Here is an 18,209-nt window from a genome sequence, read left to right on the forward strand (position 1 = left end):
TGCTGGTTATGGAATGAGGAGAGGCCTCAGGGTGTAAGAGCTTAGGGGGGAATGGATTATTATTCAGGATAATTAGCATCTCGAGTTGGGGGCTGCTAGTTCTGTGAGTACATGGACCCATCAGTGGACACATCACAAACTCACAGCATGGCAACACTGGGCAAAAAGGATCTCCTATGCTCATCCATCAGATCATCTACTCAGCAACACTGACATCAACACCACCCAGCTTCGAGGCTCAGAGCTAGGTACTGACAGGACAGTGGGGAACAGTCCAGAAGCTGCCTCTGCCCTCCAAGTACTCTACCTTCCAGCAGGAAAAACAGAAAATTTGAATAAATAATTGCAATGACGTGTGGTGGAGAGAGCTCTGAGATGAGCAAGCACTTGAGTCCCACCTCACCTCTGCTGAGAAGTTTCGGAGAGACCTGGAGAAGTGTGTCTGCATCCCTGGTCTGGAGTTTCCCCATTGGTGGCAAGTGTGGGGGTCTAGATCCATGACTTTTAAGTCCTAGGGACTTGAGAAGTGCCCAGGGCTGCTGGGAAGGAGGCTACAGCCTGTTATCCCTAAGCCCCTGCTTACATGTGGTTTTGTATATTGGGCCTTCCTAAGTTGTGTTTTAAGGAAAGGTTCTGCTGATATTAAAAGGAAGAGGAAGGGGAGAAGGAGAAAAGGAGGGAAGGGAAGGAGGGAGAGAGAGAGAGAGAGAGAGAGAGAGAGATCAAAAACAAAACAAAAAAGAAAAAAATTGAGAAATCAAGAAAGAAATCAAGAAATCATGAAAGAAATCAAGAAGGAGGTTGGTAACTTAACAAGATGGTCACCAAGATTCCGTTTTTAGTTTTCTAGGACAGTGGTGACACAAATGTCCCAGACTTTAACCTAGTGATGCTGGGTTATATGAAAATCTATAACTACGACCATATTCACACGCTGAAGGAAGTTTCTACCACTTCATCCATTTGTTTCGTGTAAGCACCCGGAAAGCTGAGGTCCTCAGTGTGTACGGGCATACACATACATGACAGTTACAGCGTACGTGTAACATACACATACCCCTGTGATGAAGCATTGTTCAGTTCAGCGATGTAATGGTTAAAAGGCACAGTGTTTTGAGTCTAAATTTCCTGGATATGTGATTTGGGGAACTGACTTAACTGTTCCAAATGTCAGTCTCTTTGCCTGTGAGACCAGAAGGGTAATGAGTAACGTTGCAGGATTCTTGGGTGGATGAAACAACAGTGCAATTACCAGACTCACCATGCTGGGTAGCAAGGAATAGAAACCTGTAAATGATATTTTCTTTTGCTTTTACGCCTCTTCCTCAATGTCCAGGCATGGACGGCCAGAATACTTCCTCTGTGCCCTTCTTGCTCTCAATTCAGACAGGAGCATAGCCACTTGGAAATTGTCCTTAAAGAAACCCCAGGTTGGTACAGAAATGAAAGGACTGTAATTTGGACGATCTTAGATTGAGTCCCTTCATGTTCCTACATAGCTCATCTCAGTAATGCATGGTCCTCTACTGGAATAGTGGGAAACATATATAAGCAAAGATACAAAAAAATTAAAATTACCTGCAATCACTCCATTTCAAAATAACCACTGTTGCCATCTTGGTGTGCATTTCCCATACTTTTTTCTAAGTATATATAAACAAACATAATATTTTCTATGTCTCTGAGCAATTATAAACCCCCAGGATGAAAGAGGCACAGTGATAATACAGACAAACAAAACACTAAAACAAACACACACGCCCCTCTCATTTTGTTCTCTGGTTCCTCAACAGCTCTGAACTTGCATTCGCTTCAAGCTCTGTCCACATTCCAAGAGACTATGATTGAACATACATTGCTGGATTTCTGTCTTTGTAGAAGTCCCAGTACAGAGCCATAAACACAGAAAGAGAACGACTGTGCCCACCCCACTGTGGATCAGTCTTTCAGCAAATGAGTCCCGGACTCTCGCCATGAGCCATGTCCTAGGTGACAGAGCTTGAGATGAAGGGCACCATCCCCATCCTCCCAGAGCTCTGAGACTGATGTCTGCACACAGCCGCCACCCATCTTGGGTCCCAAATTCAGCAGGTGATATGGTGAACCAGCTGGAGACCCTCAGATAAAATAGCAACGCAAATAGCAGGAGTAGGGGTGCCTGGGTGGCTTAGTCGGTTAAGGGTCCAACTCCTGATTTCTGTTCAGGTCATGATCTCAGGGTCATGAGATGGAGCCCCACATGGGGCTCTGTGCTTGGTGTGCAGTCTGCTTGGGATTCTCTCTCTCCTCTCCCTCTGCCCCTCCCCGCTCCCGCTCACGTGTGTACACATGCTTTCTCTCTCTCCAAAAACAAATAGCAATAGTAGTAGCAGCTACCATTTAGGAGAGCTTATCACTATAACAGAAACTGTGCTCATCACTCTACACTCACTGTCTCTGGTCCTCTCTCTATCTCCACAAGGTAAATACGCTCACCCCTTTTAAAACTGTACTGAAGAGAAAAGCAAAACGTAACTGGCCTCAGGTCACACAGTGAGTGAGTGGTTGAGCTGGAGTTATGGAAGGTTCACTTCAGCAGGATCAGAGCCCACAGTCACAGGCCAGTGACCTGGTATTCCTCTGGCCCAGGACACTCACCTCAGGGAAGCGGACCGAAGCAGCCCAGGGACATCAAGTCTGAGGAAGTCACATCTGCTCAACTCCACCAAGCCAAGGGTTCTGTTTGGGCCAAACTCTCTCAGACCACCCAGCTCAGCCTACATATCAATCCTGAGCCCAATTACGCCATCCTGGTCTGCTCTGCTGACAGGAGGCATCTGCCAGCTACCAAATTATCCTCTCTTACTCAAGACACCTTCTACTGTGGGACACAGAAGAATGAGCCAGGGCTAAGGCCAGGATGTGGGTCCTGATGATGTGAGCTTGTCTGAACCTCAGTTTCCTCAAACACTACCTATTACATAAGCCTGATAGGAGGATCAAACGAACTCTGTAAGATTGCCTGGCTTGTGGTAGATATTTAATAAATGCTCATTCATTTTTTCCATTTAATTTCTTGAGTATCTACTTTGAGTCAGTCATTCTTGCAGCTGGCTCAAAACAGACCAGTCAACAAAACAAAGACAACAAAACAAACAACAGATTGTTGCCTTCGTGGAGGTTACACTTGGGGAGTGGGGGAAACAGTTCTCATTCCATACTCCTTACCCTCTTTCTTGCTAGCTAGGGACAGAGGAGCTCGCCTCCTGTGGAAGGCCTGAGCCCTGTGAGGCTGGTGGAGAGGCCCCTTCTCTCAAGTGTAAAATGCTGCTCTTAGAAGGACCCTGGGAAACCCCACACTGGGCCTTTGTTCCATCATAAGTCGTTTGCCCTAACTTTATTCCATCTCACAGACCATTACAGAAGGCAGAGACCTTGGAAATCTCATCAGACCAGATGGACAAGAAAATAATTTAGGGAGAGAGAATTCAACAGACACATGCTGAACACATCTCTCTGCCAGGTCCTATGCTACTGGTGCTGAGAAACAAGATGGAGCACACACCCAGTTGTTTGTTTTTTTTCCCCACAATTTATTTAGGGGAAATTCTGATCTGAATTAATTGTGAGCTGTTTATGGTCTTTTTTTTTCTTTAATTCCACTTAATGTGTTAAGGTGTAAGTATATGTACAGCTGCGGAAAAAAAATAAGTTTGATTATAGTGGTGCTGAGAACCCCAATGAGAATGTTACAAAATATATGACGTAGGCACTGTGCTCGCTTTCTAAAAATCCAGAAAAATATTCTGAATCCAGAAACACATCTAATACCAAGAATTCTGGGTAAGGGATGATGGACTTGTAGTAGTATTTTCTCTATTTTACAGATATAAAAAACTGAGCTGCAGGGAACCTAAGAACTTTGTCCACGGTTACATAGCTGTAACAGAATCAGATTTGACGCCCCCCGTCCCCGTCCCAGAAGCCTGATTTCAGAACGTATATTCTTGGTCTCTATACCATTTGCCCTTCTACTGCCTAAATTATTATGTGCCAGGCACTTTATGTTCTTTTTTTCCCCATTTAATCCTCACAACAATCAAACAGGTAATTACTACTATTGTCAGCATTTTGTTGATAAAGAAACAATTGCTAAAACCAACATATTTAAGGTCATGCTGCTTAATAGGTAGCAGGAGTGAGATTTGAACTTAGGACGATCTGGCTCCAATGCCCTTACCTTTCATCACTGTGTGTGTGTGTGTGTGTGTGTGTGTGTGTGTGTTTGTGTGTGTATTCTGCCACAGCCCACTAATGTCCACAATGGACTACAATTACGTATCCCTTCATATTCCTTTGGCTTATCTACATCTCTTGCTTCCTTGCAATTCATTATCCACATAACAGCACAGTGATATTTGTAAAATAAAATCTGATCATATCACTAATTCACTATCTCATTCATTCACTCAATAAACATTTCTTGAGCGCTCATGCCTGGCATTTTTCTGGTCACTAAGAAGACAGTGACAAATAAAAAGAAGTCTAGCCCTTTATGAAGCATCAAAGTCTTCCCCACATTTCCATTATATTTAAAATAAAATCCAAAAGCCTTAACATTAGACCGAGGTGAGCTGAACCTCCCCATCCTCCCTCCTCCTCTTCTCTTCTTGTTTTTCCCCCCTCACTGTCTCTACCCACAGGAGCCTTCAGTGAGTTCATCCATCAGTCCAGCTTCCCCCAGCCTCAAATCCTTAGTATGTGAGAGTTCTTTTTTTAGAAATGTTTTTCCTTATTAATTTATTAGTTTTATAATTCAATTAATGTGTTTGTCTCCCACCAGACTGTAAGTGCCATGTGGGAACGGCTATGCCTTTTCTTGTTGACCTATGTAGCTCTACCTCTAGCAACATGTATCTGGGGCTGAAAGGGCATTTAATAAATACTTCTGGAATAAGTGAAGGTATACATACTACGTTAGAGGTACAGAACTTTTTTTTAATGCTTAGCCAGGTGGCATACTATTATGACATTTATTTTCTTGTAGAACTTCTTTTAGTTTCCTGGGGCTAATTACTGATCAATTTTTTTCTCCCAAACTTTAATTATTATTGACATACAATGTATGGACGTTTAAGGTGTACAACGTGATGATTTGATAACATTCACATATTGTGAAATGAGTAATGCAGTAAGGTTAGTTAACAACCCCATCCCTCCTCAAAATTACCTTTTTGTGTATGTTTGGTGAAAACTTTTGAGATCTACTCTCTTAACAATTTTCCAGTACATAATATAGTACTATTAACTACAGTTACCATGCTGCACATCAGATTCCCAGAAGTTATTCATCTTATAGCTGAATATTTGTAACCTTTGACCAATATCTCCCCATATCTCCCAACTCCCAACCCCAGGCAACCACCATTTGACTCTTTCTCTGAGTTCAGTTTTTTTAGATTCTACATATAAGTGAGAACATATAGTATTTGTCTTCTCTGACTTATTTTGCTTAGCATTATGCCCTCAAAGTCCATCCATGTTGCTACAAAAGTTAAGATTTCCTTCTCTTTTAAAGCTGAATAATACACCTTTATAAATATGTATACAGGGATACATATATCATAAAGATATGTATGTTATATATATCAACATCATATATACATACACAATACACACACACACACCCCATAATTTCTTTATCCATACATCCACTTATGGAAACTTAGGTTGTTTTAGAGGCACAGAACTTAAGTATTAACATTTGGACCTAAACATGAGGCAGAGAAAGAAGATAGTAAGAAAGCTTCTTAGAGAAAATTAAGTTATTTCAACTGGGAGTCATGACTGGTGTTTGACAGGGAGAGGAGCAGGGAAAGGTACCACAAGGAATAATACGCAGGGAGGGCTGAACATAGGAGTGTCTAGATGAACCCTGGGTTGTTTATAAAAATGGAGCGGAGAGAGTTTGGTAAAAATAAGTCTGAAGACATCATACATGTTGAAAACCAATGCTCTAAAAGAGAAAGACAGAGATAGAGAGTATCTCTGCTTCAAATCCATCCCTTGAGCACAAATCCTCCAAACACTCACTCCTGTCTCCCCTCCAGCCCAATATGCACCATGTTGCATTCAGTCACCTGTCTTCCCCTATTAGGTGAGAAAGTTCTTGTGATAAATGGCTCTAACTTATTCACCTTCATCTCCCTAATGCCCATTAAAGGGGTGCTAGTAGAAGTTCAAGAAATGTTTGTTGACTTAAAATGAACTGAAGTAAAATAAAGTAAGTTGAGGGAAAATCAGTTGCATTTTTCTCATCTCTCTACTGTACCAGCTGTCATCCTCTACTTCCTAAACTTTAGCTCATCGGGTTCCAGAACAGAAAAAAGTCATTCCAACTTTAAGAAATGAGGGAGACCACCAAAGAGAAAAACAGAAACCAAGAACGAATTTGAGAAAGACACAGACAAAATGAATCTGAGAAACCACAGGAGTCTCCTTGTCAAAAACTGGAAGGGTCTGTTGGCATCTCCCATCAGTCCCAGGGAGTGAAGATAAAAATCCTATCCCCGTGGGTATCAAACTGCATCCACTACATACCGCCACTAATTTAATTTTTACAGCATGGGCTGACCTGCCAAACTGTTATTGTTGAGACTGCTTGAGAAGGCAGTTATGGAGGGTAAGAAGGAAAAAGCCATGCCCTCTTCTTCCACAGGCCTGGGTCATCCCCTTTTCATTCCCTTGGCTTTCTCCCAATTCTCGTAATTGTGACTCTTTATACTTCATTAGGGGTTCCCTATGGCCAGGAAAATTTTAAAGTCTGAGGTCATTTCTCCTTCCTGAACAGCTTTTTTCTCTGCAGGGAAGTAGGAGGTAGAAACCAAAACCAAGGTGGCTGCCTTGGGCCATGAAGCTAGAATGACAGAGGTCAGCTGAGGTTAAACCAAAAAATATTCCAAAGGCGGGGTGAGCCCAAATAATTTCAATCCAGTATTTCCCAGAGAGGGTTTCTGAAGATGGCTTGCTCCTTTGGGAAAAGGTACATCATAGTCAAATATATTTAGGAAACATTCCTTGTCAATCCCTCAGAGATTCACAATACCCTATCATACTAAAGTCTCTGAGAAGTTGCTGAATACAGAAACCCACTTAGATTTGATTAACCAACAATTCTCCAAAATAACTGATCCAAGAACTCTTATGTTCCATGTGGCTCACTAATTAGAATCCCACCAGACTAGTGTTCTCCTGTGTAGACTCTGTGGAGTTGAGGTCCAGGAGAGGTGAGCATGACCTTGACAATGAAAGAATGCTTCTTAGAGAATGAAAGGTTTATGCAGGACCTTAAAGATAATGTATGAGGAGTCACTGATTAGGCAGAAGTTGACAGGGAAGGTTCAGAAGGCCCATTTGTCCATTTAATAATGCACTCAGTAAATATTCATTCAGTGCCTATTCTGAGTCAGAGAGCATTCTTGGTGTTGAAGACACAGAGATGATCAAGAGAAACATGAACTGTGACTTCTTGGAACCTGCATTCTGCAGTGGAAGGAAAGATGTTAGCAGACCATTACAGACCAATTCCTCTAACACGATAGCCTAGGAAAAGGAGCTAGGACCTGAGGGTTAATTAAGAATTCTCCCAGCAGAATGGCAGAGAAAGGAATTTGAAATAGAGCAACATGAACAATGGTTCCCTTGCCATCCCTCAAATACAGGAGGCACACTCCCACCACAGAGCCTTTGCACTCGTTCTTCTCTCTGCCAAAAACCCTCTTCTTCCAGGTTCCTCATATCCTTCAGGTCTTTGCTCAAATGTTTCCCTTTTCTGACTACCTCATTTAAAATTATGTAGCCCCCTCCCAATTCTAACACTTTTTCTATTTTTCCCTTCTGTATCACTTATCAAAATCTGATAAACTATATATACTTATATTTATTTACTTATTTTCACTCTCAGTCTCCCTCTTCTTCTAGAGAGATATGTGAGGGTGACCCCAGAATTATGTGACATTGTGACACCCCCACCCTCCAGAATGTTGGCTCTATAAAAGCAAGAGGTTTTGTTTCTTTGATTCACTGCTGTGTCCCCAGCACACAGTATCTGGTACAGTAAGCATTCAATAAGTATTTGTTGAATTAATGGATCAATGAGCAAAGTGTGGGGAAATCTGAAGGACAAAGATGGCAAGAAGAGAATAAACATTTAGCATAAACTCTTTGCAAAGTACATGGATCATAAAAATATTGTAAGATCGGGGTGCCTGGGTAGCTTAGTTGGTTATGCATCCGATCTTGATTTTAGCTCGGGTCATGATCTCGGGGTTGTGAGATTGAGCCCCACATCTGGCTCTGCTCTGAGCGCAGAGTGTGCATGGGATTCTCTCTCTCCCTCTTCCTCTGCCCCTCCCCCGCTCTTGCTCGCCTGCGCACTAAAATAAATAAATATTTAAAGAAATACTATAAAATCAATATTATGTTCATTTTATAGATGAGTAAAATGAAGCTCGGAACGGTAAAGTGATTTACCCAGTGCCACATAGCAAATAAGGAGAAAAGCCCAGATTCCAACCTAAATCTAATTCAAATCATTAAAATGACTTAGACTTGGTTAACTTTTGTGATCTCAGGTGTTTCTTTGGGTTGTTGGTCTTCACTTTAATGCACTTTTACTTTGAACTAAATGTACAGCTTTCTGAGGTGGCCCAGAGTACATGGATCTGGTTGGCTCCCAGTCATGGGACCAATGAATAATGGCATGGCAGCCTTCAGGGCTGAGGATGACTCAGCAGACTGGAGCTGTAGAGCCCATCTCTCCCCACCCCAAACACCTCATTCATTCTGTGATGTCAGGCGCCTGACTACTCCCATGCTGAGCCAGTTAATAGCTCACCCTATAAACGGGTGCGTAACAAAGTCTACTGCAAGGCCGTCATCACTCGGTTCAAATTTGGCTGATCTCTGTGCTGGCCACATGATTAATTCCAACTGGCTGTGGTCCCCTGCCTGGGGTCATTCAGAAATCCTTCACTCCTTGGCTGGAAGTCTACAGACTCATAGTGTTTGTTAGGGGATTTGAGAATTTCCTTTCTCCCTCCCTCCCTCCCTCCCTCCCTCATTTCCTCCCACCTTTTTCTCCTTCTTTTGTTAATTAATCCATCTAGTTTTTCATGCAGTTACACATTCATCTAGTCATTCATTCATGAATTCATCTATTCTTTCATTCATTTACTCACATATTGCTACTGCATAATTTATAATCAGTATTCATTCATTCATTTATAAAGGCATACATTGATCCACTCATTCTCTTAATCAAACCGGGTATTGTAAAGGATATTATGAGAATCATTTGATCTTGGAATCAGACTTCACCTGTCCAAGCATCATTTTCCCACTGAAAGAGGCAGAGCAGGGGGTCTCAATGGCACAAACTTCTAAGCCAGTTGTAACCAAAGGCCTCCTCCAGTTCTTTAATTCCACGAGCTTAAGATGTGTAAGATGCAAGCCCAGCTCTACAAGAGTTCATAGCCTAGAAAAGCATCTTTCAAACTTTTGACTATGATTTATGTATTTTACATCCCAACTTAGCTATACACAATCATGCACATATGATTGAAACAAAGCTTTATGAAATAACACTGACTCTTGCTAAACATAATATAATACGAAATATTCATTTTTTTTTAAATGTTGGCCACAATCCAGTAAGTTGATTTCATGACCCACTAATGGGTGATGACCTGAAGTTTGAACACTATAGTCTAGAAGGTCTAGAGAGAGAGTTAAAGTACATATAATGCAAGATAGCTATTTGGACACCATTGTAGACTCTCTGCTCTCATAATCTTCCAAATCCAATAGCCATCTATCTACTTGTGTAGGTGCCATCTCTTAAATGCCTCTTGACTTTCATTCCCTGCATTCACTGTGCCTGCCATCTCCCTCCAAATGGACCTGATTTCCTGCCTTCAGTCTTACCCCTCCATTCCATCCTCCAAACAGCAGTCAGTGATCATTCTAAAATATGCATTTGATGAGAAGCCTATAATACTCCTCACTTACCTGCACTCTACAAAATAAATAAATGTATCTAATTCCTTAGGCTTCCCTGGCCTTGATTCTTTCTCCAGGATCATTTCTCACTAATCCCACTCTTATATCTTACACTGATTCCATGCTGAGTGGCTCACAAGTCCTTGAATCTTCCATGCTCTTTCATGTCTCTGAGCCTTTGCTTTTGAAGATTTTTCTCTTCAAGAATTCCCATTCCACCCAATATCAGACTCATTCAAGGATCATCAAATCATATATTTTTCTATGTGGCCTTTATTGAGGGGCCTCCTCAACCATCCTCTTTCCTTTTCACTATCCTGAATGTCTATTTACTTGTCAATCTCCCCTGTTTGGGTCACGGCCCATGTTTCTCACTTCTCTTCATCCCCTGGATTCAGCAAAATTTTTGGCACAGATTAGGTGCTTAGAAAATATTTTTAAAGGTGTATGATGTGCTCTGGGTAAGATGGGATTTGATGTGTTAATATCTGTGGCAACCCTGGGAAGGCACCTTGGAAATCCAATTATAGGAGGCTCAATGAACCAAGAGCCCAGCTTTGAGTGCTCTAAATCCCATCACCACATTTACACTGAGGCCACACTTCTGAGAGGCTGCTGCCAGCCAGTGAGAGGCCCATTCCTAAGAGGCATAAGACTCCCCCTCTGAGGGCAGACTATCTTCAGGACTCCTCGGTGGCCCTGCCAAACATTACTTAAACCTCCCTTCTCTCTCTCCTCCATTCAGGGTCAGCTTTGCACCACAGTCTGATGGCTCTCCCAGCCTTTGCAGCAACTGCCCATCTTCTCTCATACAAGTGTTTCCCCCAGTAAAATCCTTGGTTGTTCCATCCCATCTCAGTACCTGCTTCTCGAAGGACCTGAACTAACATGCTCTCCTCAGTGTCTATATGAGAGGTGACATGACCTGTGAACAACCGATGTGACTGAGGTTAAGTAGTGTGCTTGTAAATGCTTAACAACAGGCTCTCTGGAGGGGGGGGGGGAAAGGTGCTGATTTGTAGCACTGGCTGATCTCAATAGTCTAAATACTTCTACCACAACCAGTTTCACACTGCCATTGTGACATCACCGAACATGGACTTGGAAAGAGATGTGCACAGTTGTCTTGAGGACCCAGTGCAAACCGGCTCCAGAGCACCAAAGTTTCTCTCTCCCTGCTGGGCCTCTTTTGATAGCCCTCTGCAGTCCTGTTCACTCCTGAGTGCCCTGTAGCCAGCCTGTTCCAGAAGTTTAAGTCAGGTCACTAGGCTGGAAACCTTGTGGACCTGCAGCTTCTCCACGGGTCCAGGAGGTAGATGGGGGCCTCTACTATTCCTAGAAATGTAGGCTCTGCTAGAGGCACCTGGATGGCTCAGCCAGTTAAGTGTCCAACTCTTGATTTCGGCTCAGGTCATGATCTCAGGGTCCTGGGATCAAGCCCCACGTCAGGCTCTGAGCTCAGCACGGAGTCTGCTTGAGATTCTTTCTCTCCCTCTCCTTCTGTGCCTCTCCCCACTCATGCGTGTGCGCTCTCTCTCCCTCTCTCTCCAATTAATAAATAAATAAAATCTTAAAAAAAAAGAAAAGAAATGTAGGCTCTGCTAGGTGGGAGCTGTCATTTGCTGTATTCTTAGAGAAGACTTGTGACACAATAACGGCCTTGGATGACCTTTCTGGCTGTGATGTGGAAGATGGTTTGAAGGAGAGAAGACAACAGTGAGACCAATAAGAGGTGGTTTAAATAAGAGCTGTAAAGCCTGAATGGAAGATGTTGTAGGGATTGTTTCATAAGGGAAATCAAGGAACGAAGAAACAGAGGGAAGGAGAGAGGAAAAGAAGGAAGGAGAGAAGAATGGAGGGAGGGAGAAAGGAAGGAAGGAAGGAATAGAGGGAGGGAGGGAGGGAGGAAGGATGGAAGGAAGGGAGTGGAGGGAGGGAGAGAAGGAATAAAGACCAGTTACAAGTTATTGAGCCTTTATTACTTGCCAAGCTCATACTAAGCACTTTCTTATTTCACCACCCCCATGCCAAGGTTTGTCTCCCGTGTTACAGATGTAGAAAGGGAGCCTCAAAGAGGCTATGTCTTGAATAACAATAATGAAAGAGATAGCAAAAATGGTAGCTAACATTCCTAAGCCTTTACTGTATACAGTTTCTCTCCAGCAACTCTACGGGCTATTATTATCATCCCACTTTAAAGATGGGATTGAACTACTAACAAATGCTATAATCCCGGCAATTTATCTCTTGACCAAGGTCTAAGTATCCTGCTCTAGATGCCATTAATAACACAGATGAAGTCCCCAAAATCAGAAAACACTCTTTTTCATTTCTCCTTCCTGAATGAGGACAAAGTTTAGGAAATGCACAATGTGAAAAGGAAAGATTCTGAGATCTGTCTTGCAGATGGAAAACCTGGGATGCTCTCCTGTTGTGGTGAGGCTGCTTGGAATTTCAGCACAGGACTGTATCAGTGGACCAGCCCACAGTGAACTCATCACATGGAGGAAATTTTGGAGATGTTTTATGCTAAGTAGACTAAAGACCAAGAATAGCTAGAAAGAAAATTAAAATATTTGAGAACAAACGCAGTCACTGACCTCCCCATCCTGGGGATTGGAGTCTGTAGCCAAATCTCAGCAGACACAGCTGGATAATTCCAGTGTAAATCCCCTTGCTGAGTAAGAGATCCCACCAGAATAAACAACAATAATTGAATACTATGGCCTCCTGGCTTTACCAGTCAGCCATCCATTCTCAACACATATAGCCTTTGAGGGGAGACTCTGGGCCAGTTATTTCACCAGAGTGAGTCTGGTCGCCCTCTAAGCATAGGGCCAACTACCACATAGTACCTGCAAATGAAGAGAGGTAATGCCACCTAAGATGGAGCAGAAGCCTGGCCAAACTGAGCCAGGCAAGATTCAAGGGGTAAAGGGCCCCCCTTCCCAAAGGAACCAACTGGAAGACAGCAGCTGGGTGATATGCTAAAGAGAACTAGGACAGCGGGGATTACACTTTCTACTATTCCAAAAAGATCCTCTATAGACAAGGTGAGGCCTTTTTTGACCCTGACATCTACTGCTTTACCAATCCAGGAAGAAAAGTGACAGTGCCAAGCTTGGTCCAGGGAGCAGTAGGAAGGGGAGGAGACAGGTTAGGGGCTCTGGGTCTTGATAATCAGCTCTGTGACCTTGAACATGATAGTCTTCTTCTCTGACCTGAGTTGTTCTCTCTCTAAATCAGAGGTAACTGCCCCTGACCGTGTTTCCATATTGGTCAGGAAGGTCAGAGAACAGAGAAGTTGGGAGTGATTGCTAAGAGTCAGACAGGCCTGGTTTGCATCTCAGTGCTGTCATTGTCTAGCTGTGCAACCCCTGGTAGGCCACTGCATGTCTCTGAGCCTTGGTTTGCTTGTGTGTGAAAATGACAAATACTTACTGCGGCACTGTGAGCATTTGATGAAACAACACATGCAAAGTGCTTAGTGTAGCTCCTGGCAGGACATTAAGTATTTATTTATTTATTTATTTATTCTTAGTAATTTAGTGATTGTTACTTTCTTTTTTTTAAAATTATGTTCAGTTAGGAGGACATTAAGTATTTAATAAATAGTTGCTAATATGATTATTCACCAAAACACAGCAGTAATAATTAAGGCGTGTTACCGAGATTCAGCCTTTCTACGTGTAAAATAACCAGCGGATCCCAAATGTTCTTTCCACCCCTGCTGTTATCTGATAACCCACAACACACATGTAGCAATACAAAAAAGAAATACGTGCTCCAGATCACGCAAACTGGAGAACAGAATTCTGATCTATTCAGCCTCAATCCACATTTGGGCTCATGAGTTTTCTCACCATTTCTTCTTTTCTTGACCTACAGACACCTAGGAAAACCCAAGAAGCCAGAGATCCATCCCGGACACCCAACTCACACACACTGTAGGCAGCATGATAATGGAGCCAAGGGCCTCATGGGGAACCAGCATGGCAGCACCCATGTTGAGACCTGATGCCAGTCCCAGGCACTGGAGGACAGAGGCTCCCTGGGGAATGACCAACAACATCACAACCTGGGATTCCTCTTACTGGTGGAAGAGTCCAAAGGGTGCCCTCATACCATCTAACTCAGAGTCTTTTTGCTGTGACTGTCTCTCTCCCATTTCTGTTGGCTCTTACTCAAGATCTGAAAAGCCAGAGGAAATACTTAATTCTTACCATGAGTGGAAAAGACGGGGGCTTTGAAGTCAGGCTGCTTGGTTTGGATCTGGAATTCCTAACTGCTGCCTTGGGCAGGTGGCTTCACATTTTCAGTCTTGGTTTCTTCATCTGTAGCATGAACTGTTAGTCCCTATTTTCCATAGTTTGTTTTGTGAGCTTTAACTGAGATAATGGGTATACAATGCCCAGCACAGTACATGTAGTAGGCTTTCAATTCAGGGGTCACCCCCTTGACCCCTTTCCTTATCAATATAAAAAGAATCACATCCTATATATTAATGTAATCTTTTTGCCCTTTGTTTTAAAAGTTTTACATTCTAGATCCCTATCCTTCATTAGACTCTATTTTGGAAGGTGGGTTTTGAGTCTCTCATTTCTATACCCTAGCACCCTGCATTAGTCTGGACCAAGATAGGTTTGCTCAAGAAGGTTTGCTGATCAGAATCTGTTTCACTGAAAATCCTGTGATACCAAGAAGAGAGTTTTATTTGCTTAGTTACATAATAAGCAAGCTTTGCCGAGTCCCTTACCTTCCTGACCTTCCCCATCTTCTCTGGAGGCACAACCCCTCTGAGGTTTCACTCGAGTATTCCCTTTTTATTTTTTAAAAGTACACTTTAAAAAAAGAAAATAGAATGTGTCCTGAGAGTTTGAGAAATAGTTTCTTTGCGATGCTGTGGCCTGGGGAAAGTCAGACTGTGGCCTGCAGGCAATGCCCAGATCATGATTAAATGAGACGGCTTGGTGCCTCTACCCCTGTTGGGACTGAGGCCCTAGCCCCGGCCCCAGGCTGGGGGCTCACTCTCCTGGGGGCACCACCCACCCCAGCTGTAGACCCCACATCTGTATGGCCTCCCCACCGGTGCCACCCCCAACCAGCTTTCTCCTTGCTATAGTGACGAGAGGGGAGAGGAGGCCAAACTGAGGACCAGATCTGGTGCCCAGCCCTCCTCCCCTGGGTCTGCTCCTCACTCTGTCTTGTTTCACTGTCCTCAATTCCATCTTCCTCGACCCTCTCTTTCTTCTTTCACCCTTTCCTGGCCTCCCTCTGCTCTTAGAGAAACATTTACGAATTCCAAGTGCTTCTGATGCACGCGGACCTGGGCCCACAGGGTGAGTGTGTGTGTGTGCGTGGCGCGTGCTGTGTCACTGGATGACAGCTCACGTGTTCCGTGTGCCTGTCTGCATTGGGTGGATCGACAGGGCATGTGGTACGTAACGGATGTCTCTGCAGTACACTGGTGGGGAGCCGGCTACGTCTGTGCGTCTTGTCTATGATGTGCCTCTGGGAGTGTCTGTCGTGTGTGGTGGGCCATGCCCCAAGCTGTGTGTCTCTGTATGTGTTGTGGGTCCACCGTGTGTGGCGCACTGTGTGTGGCTACGTGCTTACCGTGTGTGTCTTTGTTATCTGCTTTTTTGTATACTGTACAAGGCTGGCAAGTCCCTGTGGGGTAATGTGTTTACATGTACGTGTGTGTCTATGTGTTATCTTTGTTGTTGCTCAGATAGGCGAGAGGACTTGTATTACGTGTATTTACGTGCGATGAACTGCATTCATGTTGTGGTTCTGCATCCTGTGTGTTGCTGAAAAATCTCTTGGTTGTATGCTGTGTACATGTGGGGTGTATTGTATGTGCTGTTTGGAGTTACAATGTGCATGTGCTGCATGTTTCCCTGTGTCCCTGTGTCTGTGCAATGTGCGTTTCCCCTGCCAGCTCTTCTTCCCCGTCGGGTGCCCCAGCCTCCCTCCCTCCGCTCTCCTCACTAGGCTGTGACTGGTCTCAGCTGACACCTCTGCTGCTCTGGCAACCCGAGAACAGCCTGGAGAAAGGTCAGCTGGCCACCTTCTCCCTGGGCCTGCCCAGATCCCCAGACTCCAGTGTTGTGTGGTGTGGGAGCGCCCTCTGTTGGCCATGTGGACCCAGAATGGCCCCTGCAACTAGGGCTTCATCTTCCCTTTCCAGATCACCCCCAAGAGACTTCCAGCCTCATTAATAAAGGGCCTTAGAAGGGGGTATGCCCATATAATTTCTCATTCAAAGAAAGACACTTGAGACTGAAAGAGGGTGTTATTAAGTGTGCTGAGACACTGGGTACACCCAGACGCATGCTGAGTAGACGGTAAAGGAGACTTTCCTGACCACCTACTCAGGTCACAGTCCCACTGAGATAGGACTGAAAAATGTGTGCTGGCCCTCACTGGTGAAAGTAATAGCTATTTCCGATTTATATTCAAGCAGGTAAGAATCTCAAACGCACACTTACACCTGATAACTTCATGCTTCCCCCCTACTTCCCTAGGAATAATTTCCCAAAACTTCTATTTCCCCTTTACAACAGGACCCAAGGTTGAAACCCAGGGGTTCCGTTGCAGAAGGAGGGAGGGGCCAATGTTACAAGATAAACACTGAAAAGTTTCCAGTGGCTTGAACATAAGGAAGCTGGATATAAGGAAAGGCACTCTTGTGAGAGGGTTACACTTGGTGGAAGAAAAGGGAATAGTCATGGATGCACCCAGGACTTGCAATGCCCCAGGTATGTGATAATAAGAACTTCAACAGGAGGAGAAAGGAGCCATGTGTTCACATGTGGGCATGCATGCATAAAACACACATATCCACTCCAAAATGCAGAATTCTCTAACAGCTTTTGTGGCAAATATCCCTGGGGTCTGGGGGCATGCATATTTACTACTTCTTGACTTATAGAACAAGCAGACCTAAAGGACATTATTTTACACAAAAACATGGATTTTCACTGCATTCCTTCTGCTGGTGATTAAAAGGATGCTGATAAGCAGTGGTTATTTCTGTAAACTCACTGACAAGGTTGCAGGAGGACCTAAGGACTACATAGCCCAATCAGCCTGAAGTGTGTTTTTCAAAACATTACTTCTCATGAGACATTAATAGTTATTTCAAGGTGTAGCAAAATAAATTTGAGGGTTCGGGATGCCTGGGTGGCTCAGTTGGTTAAGTATCCAACTCTTGATTTTGGCTCAGGTCATGATCTCAGAGTCCTGAGATTGAGCCCCACATCAGGCTCCATGCTCTGCATGAAGCTTTGCCCTCTGCCCATCACCTTGCTTGAATGAATGAAAAATGCAGGTTTAAATAAAGTTTAACAGATTTCTTTCCCACATGTTTTCTCAGAGCCTTTAATATGATAATGTATCTTATGAATTTCTGAAAAGGGGGGAGATGCATGTAGTGTTTCTCAAAGTACATAAATAGAATTTTTTTCTCTCCTAGAAATTTATGGGAGAAAAATTTAAATGTACACATTGGCAAAGCAAGATCCCAGGTAGCATAAGTCAATTACTACTAAATTCTCACTTGCTGTAATAATCATGTATTTTGCTTTTGTATGTTTGTTTTAATTTATCTCTTTGGATCTTAAAACGACTTGGGTAGGTAGGTACTATGTTATCATGCTAAATTACAGATGAGAAGACAGGCTCCAGGAGGTAAGCTGACTTGCTCCAAGTCATGACATTGGTCAGTGACGAAATAAGACTTGGAAACAGACATGTCTCTCTCCAAAACACATATACTTCTACTTTGTTAACTACTGCTGAGTATAACTTGACAGAAAGTTTAAAACATGGTCCCTGTCCACAAGAGCTGTACCTTGTACTTAAAGAGTACTTTTAGTACAAGAGGGGCACTTGGGTGGCTCACTTGGTTAAATGACCGACTCCTGATTTCAGCTCAGGTCATAATCTCAGGGTTGTGAGATCAAGCCTGGGGTCGGGCTCTGTGCGCTGGGTTGTGGACCTGCTTAAGAGTCTCTCTCAGTCTTCCTCTGTAACTTCCTCCTCCCTTTCTTAAAAAAAAGAAACCTTTTAAAAAATATAGTGCTAAAAATTAGTGGGTAATGATTGGCATCACCTATGGGAGGTAAGGAAAAGAAAAAGACCTGGGAAGGTCAAGGAAAGCTTTCTGG

The 18,209-nt window shown here is 43.5% G+C and overlaps 1 protein-coding gene across 6 annotated transcripts in view; it reads right to left on the reverse strand.

The window, feature by feature from the left end:
- ASTN2 (astrotactin 2) overlaps positions 1 to 18,209 on the reverse strand; it is an 877,839-nt gene that overhangs the window by 102,895 nt on the left and 756,735 nt on the right. The gene's annotated exons all lie outside the window — the stretch shown is intronic.

Source organism: Phoca vitulina, unplaced genomic scaffold (assembly GCF_004348235.1).
Source record: "Phoca vitulina isolate PV1807 unplaced genomic scaffold, GSC_HSeal_1.0 scaffold21, whole genome shotgun sequence".
Taxonomy (NCBI): Eukaryota; Metazoa; Chordata; class Mammalia; order Carnivora; family Phocidae; genus Phoca; species Phoca vitulina.